This window comes from Magnolia sinica, chromosome 4 (genome assembly GCF_029962835.1).
Source record: "Magnolia sinica isolate HGM2019 chromosome 4, MsV1, whole genome shotgun sequence".
Lineage (NCBI taxonomy): Eukaryota > Viridiplantae > Streptophyta > Magnoliopsida > Magnoliales > Magnoliaceae > Magnolia > Magnolia sinica.
In genome coordinates, this window is record NC_080576.1 from 48,900,256 (window position 1) to 48,906,257 (window position 6,002).

Below are 6,002 nucleotides of genomic sequence, written 5' to 3' on the forward strand. Positions count from 1 at the left end.
CGATGAAATGAACTCTTCTGACAATTATAGTTGAACCTCTTATGCACAGATCGATCATATCGAACATCCTTCAATGTCATCGGATTTCGAACTCCGATTTCATCGAACCATGGTTCGATTTCTCGACAATGAAAAATAAGAGAGTAAACTAAACAAGAGACAGCTGGCTTTGATATTATCGATCCTCCCACGATGTCATCGGATTTCAAATGTCGATGATATCGATACCTAGTTTGATTCATCGATCTTCTATAGAAGATTTCCTGTAAGCTCGTTGGACATTCCATTGTCCGAATTTGATGAAAATGACCTAGATTTGATATGATCGATATTTGAATATCGATTGTATTGAGGGAGTCTCGATTCCTTGAATTATTTAAAGAGGATTTACCTGAAAGCTTGTTAGACAGGTTTGGACTGAATTCGATAACATCGAATATCTATCGATATCATCGGCGTTTGAATTTCGAGGATATCGAGCTACTTTTAAGTCATTGGAAAATGCATGATTTGCCTTAGTAGCTTTTTGGTAAAAAAAACAGGCCAGAATTCAACTATATCGAGCCGTCTTGATGATCTCAAAATTTGAATGTCGATGATATCGAATGTTCCATCAATTCACCGATAATTTACTCCAGAGATCAGTTTGGTTGTTGGACACACGAGGTCCCCAATTCGATGATATTGATTACATTTCGAGGACATCAATGACCGGTGTCCGATCATATCAAGGTTATCTCGATATATCAACAAAAGCTGAAAACTTAGATATTTTTCTGATTTATAAAATAGTTTTCATACTTTAACCCTATGTTGTTCTAGCCATTTTTAAGGGTTTTATATACTTGAGTGTTTTGGGTCATAGGATGTGAGGCTAAGTTTACCTTTGACGTGTTCAAGGCACACATCCAGTTGAGGCAGACGCTTGAAAGATCTTCCTATGGGGCTCACTTGACTTGCTGACTCAACACTCACGCTAATTGACAAACCAGGGCACTTTAACAACCAACAACTCACCATTATCATTATCATATTACCATACCTGTATCATCGTCTCGCCCATTACAAGGAGTATCCAATTAGACTAAGCACACTAGCATGATTATCAGATATAAACAATAACCGGCCTAAGTACATGATGGGGTCCACAGAAGGACGACGGATATAGTCTAAAACATCGAGATTAGATTTGAACAGTGGATATATGATTACTTGCCTCTAAGTGCAGAGGTTCGTAAGTAATATCCTATGAATACAGGGTCGATCCCACAGGGAGATGAATTACGAGAAGGAGAAAATCAAATGCAAAACAAACTAAGTAATAAAAACTAAACTGATGATTTGATTTTGGAATTTTTGAATGGATGTAATTCAACTGAATTAAAATAACACCCAAGCTTTAAAGTTCCATACATAAGTTGATGTTATAAAATCATGATGACTTGGATAACACAACTAGGATCATAGCATTATGGTCAGCCTAATCGGAAAATAAAACAGTTTAAATATTTTAATAAATGATATAAAAGATTAGAAAAGTCATGGATTTGCACCTTTGATATATATTCTCAAGCGCCAGTGATTTTAAGAAATCAATATCAATGAGATAATGAAAATCAAATAAATATAGCAGGTTGAGAACCTCTCCTATTTAGGAAATCTGATTGATCTAGGGTAAGCCTATCCATCAATGTGGATCTCATATGATGGAAATATATGGATCTCACAAGAGGATAAAAAACCTAAACCTAAACAATAAATAACATGCATACACCATTCTTCTCATCATTAAAACAATCAATCATCATAACTTAAAGAATTTTTAAACCCATGTGCTTCCTTTCTAGCTTGGGCTAGAAGGAACTTAGAAAAACATAATTAGAATAGAGAAATAAAAAACAAGATGAGAGAAATAAATGCAAATAGAAAATATCTAAAAAAAATAACTTATAGAACTTTAATAAAATTAAAAACTCTTTAAAAACCCTAATTCTTGCTTTGAATGCTTTTAATGATGCTTAGGAATGCCCTATGAAGCTCTATATATAAGTGGGGAACTTCAATTTTTGTACAAAGTTGGAACACTCTAGAAACCCCTCAAATTTACGCACCTAAAATAGACTTCTCGCTGCACAGTTTTGTTAAAATAGACTTCACGTTGCGCAGTTTTCCAAAATTGACTTCAGAGCTTCAGAATACACTTTTTAGGACGATTTCAGGATTCTTCACTTTAAATCTTCAATTCTCTTCATTCCTCACTTGGTTTTCTTGGATCTATGGCATGTAAATTCTTCAATCTTAGTCTCCTAAGATCCATCCCTTGCCTTGGTGATTCTTAAGCATCAAATCCATGCTTTTTAGTACCTTTTTTCAATCCAAGCTCTTAAATTCACCTTGCAAGACATACATGAGTAAAATAGAACATTAAGCTGATTCATGTTTATAAAACCAAGATATAAATAGAGAAAATTATGAAATACTTAAGTCTCAACACACCCCCCAACCAGTATTTTGTTAGTCCCGAGCAAAATAAGCGAAAAAAATAAAAATAAGAATAAAAACTAATTTTAGATACAAAATTAAAATGAAAAAAAGAATTCTAACTACACTTTCACAGGTAATCTCAATTGCATTTAACATATGCAACAAGCCTTTAAACCCCTAGGTTTTCCCTAGTAGATGAGTTATAGTATCGTGAGGGTTTCTAAAAATGTTACCTACAAACATTGAAAACATGAAAAATAGTTTAACACTCAGAAATTTATATAATTATACATCCATTCATAATATGAATTCCAAAACAAAACAATACTTACCCTAAGTCTAAAGTTAGTTAGAATCCCAATTTCCCAATCCATTACATCCTTGAGTTCAGAGACCTAATCAAAATTTAGAATAGTTATGATCTAATATCCTTAGGTGCTCTGTGACACTAGTCTAACTTTGAGAAATATGCATGTTCCCTATCCTAACTCCTTTCAATCATCCCAAGAATATAAAATCTCTAGTTATCTCATTTTCTTCATATCATTTTCTCTTTTATCATCTTATATATCCTCATTATTATAGACCACCCTTAAATGAAGATTCTCATTAAGTTTGCTTCATAACCTAAGGTATCGTACTTGTAATGGTAACAGTAATGGATACTTAAATATCCTTACTCCTAATTACTGGCACGATTATTATGGTCATTGCATTCATACTCTATAATAAAATTTTCTTTTTCCATCACTTTTTTTTCTTTAATATTCTCTCTTTTAAGCATATATCAATGGTACTAGTTCATTCAACTTCGTTTGAATCAAAATTTGTTATTCTAGTTCACATATCACATTCCTCACTTAGTTAGCTAAGGTGTATTGTGAATTCAGTGTATTAAATTACAACTCACTTTAAACTAGTGATTAGATAATTAAACTCAAGTCTATAATTTTCAATTATCAGAATTCTGACTATTATCAACCTAGAATAAATATTAACTTTGCCTTTGGAATTCGCATAATATCATGTTCACATTCTTGTATATATTATTTTTAAAATGTTGAAATTTTTTTCCATAAACCTAAAAAAAAAAAACTGAAACCTAAAAAAACCACACCCCCAACCTAAAATCTACATCGTCTCCAATGTAATGATAATGTAATGCAGAGAACAATAAAAATAAAAGAAACGGTAGATAGTACCTAACATGAAGAACTCACATGCTATGTGACATTAAAATTTTTTTGAATATGATACAAATCCTACATAAATGCTCCGTCAGACTAAGAGCATCAATCTGAATATTCTGGCTCATGAAGGGGGAAAGACTCCTCTCCCAAATGAAAGTTGTCCACATAAGGCTTCAATCTCTGACCATTAACCTTGTATACATTACCATTACGTGGATTCTCAATTTCAACAGCCTTATGAGTATAAACATTCATGATAATGAAGGGACCTATCCATCTTGATCTTAACTTTCCTAGAAAGAACTGGAGACAGGAATTGTACAATAGGACCTTTTGCTGAGGTTCAAAATTCTTCCTTAGGGTGTTTTTATTATAAAAAGGTTTGGTCCTCTCTTTGTAAATTTTAGAATTTTCATAGGAGTCTCTCCTCAGCTCCTCTAATTCATTCAACTCTAATTTCCTTTGTCCACTTGCTTAGTCCATATCAAAGTTTAATTTCTTTATTGCTAAGTAGGCTCTATGTTCCAATTCCACAGGCAAGTGGCAAGCCTTCCCATACACCAATCTATATGAAGACGTTCCAATCAGGGTCTTATAAGCAGTCCTATAAGCCCATAAAGCGTCGAATAGTCTGAGGGACTAATCCTTCCTATCTAGCCTTATAGTTTTCTCTAAAATGTTTTTAATTTTTCGATTAAAAATTTTAGTTTTCCTACTCGTTTGTGGGTGGTATGGGATGCTCACTTTATACTTGATGCTATATTTCTACATCAAAGCCTCAAATGTCCTATTGCAAAAGTGAGACCTACTATCACTAATGATGGCCTTTGGAGTTCTAAATGTAGAAAAAATATTTTCCTTTAGGAATCATATGACCACTTTATTGTTATTGGTCTTACTCAGAACTGCCTCAATCCACTTGGAAACATAGTCCACACCAACCAATATATATAGAAACCCAAAAGAAGATGGAAATGGGCCCATAAAATCAATACCCCAACAATCAAATATCTCCAATAGTAAAATTGGGGATAAAGGCATCATGTTGCGCCGGGACACTCTTCCCAACCTTTGACATTTATCATAAGCAACAGAGAAAGCATGGGTGTCTTTAAACATGGTGGGCTAGTAAAAATTATACTGTAGGATTTTTGTAGTGGTTTTCGTAGTAGAAAAATGGCCACCACATGCTTCCATGTGGCAAAAAGAAATAACACTCTGAACTTCATCCTCTAGGACACAATGTCTAAAAATTTGATCAGTTCCATATTTATATAATTATGGGTCATCTCAGAAGAAGTTCCTAACATCGATTTTAAAACGCTTCATATCTTATGACTTCTAATGATATGGCATTTTTCTCGTTACAAGATAGTTCACTATATCCGCATACCAAGGCAATTTGGAGATCGTAAATAATTGTTCACCAGGAAAAGTGTCCTAGATGTGCATCTCCTCAGTGGAATCATCTAACACTAATCTGGAAAGGTGATCGGCCACTATGTTTTCTACTCCTTTCTTATCTTTTATCTCTAAGTCAAATTCCTAGAGTAGGAGGATCCATCTCAAAAGTCTCGACTTTGCATCCTTCTTAGATAGTAAATATTTTAAAGCCAAGTAGTCTGTGAAAATGACCACTTTAGATCCCAGCAAGTAGGACCTAAACTTATAAAAAGTAAAAACTACTACAAGTAACTCTTTTTCAGTTGTTGAGTAGTTCACTTAGGCTGAGTTTAGAGTTCTACTCGCATAGTGAATAACGTAGGGCCGTTTATCTTTTCTTTGGCCTAAAACAACCCTTATGGCATAATCACTTGCATCGCACATTAGTTCAAAAGAAGTGTCCAATCTGGTGGAAGCATGATAGGTACAGTGGTAAAGGATGATTTAATTTTATTAAAGGCACTTGCACACTCATCTGTCCACTTAAACGGAACATCCTTTTGAAGAAGATTAGTCAAGGGTCTAGTAATGACACTAAAGTCCTTAATGAATCTTCTATAAAAATGTAACGACCTTGGAATTTTTGTGCTAATCTTTCCTTAAGTAGTTGTTTTGGGGTAATTAGCGCTTTACTCGATTGCTTGTGAAATTCGCATCAATCACTTTAAATTGTATCTGCATGGATCTAAACGTGTAGATTAGTGAGCGCTACGTTACTCTGAAATCTGGGATTCATCGCTAAATCCAGTTATTCTGGAGAATTTTTGGAAGATCTGGATCGAACCTGGACCGCGCGTCGAAAGTCCGATAGCGATGATCTTAGGCTGTTGCGGTCACCGAGTTGGGCTTGACTATCACCTCGAAAATCAAGTCCATGTGATGTTC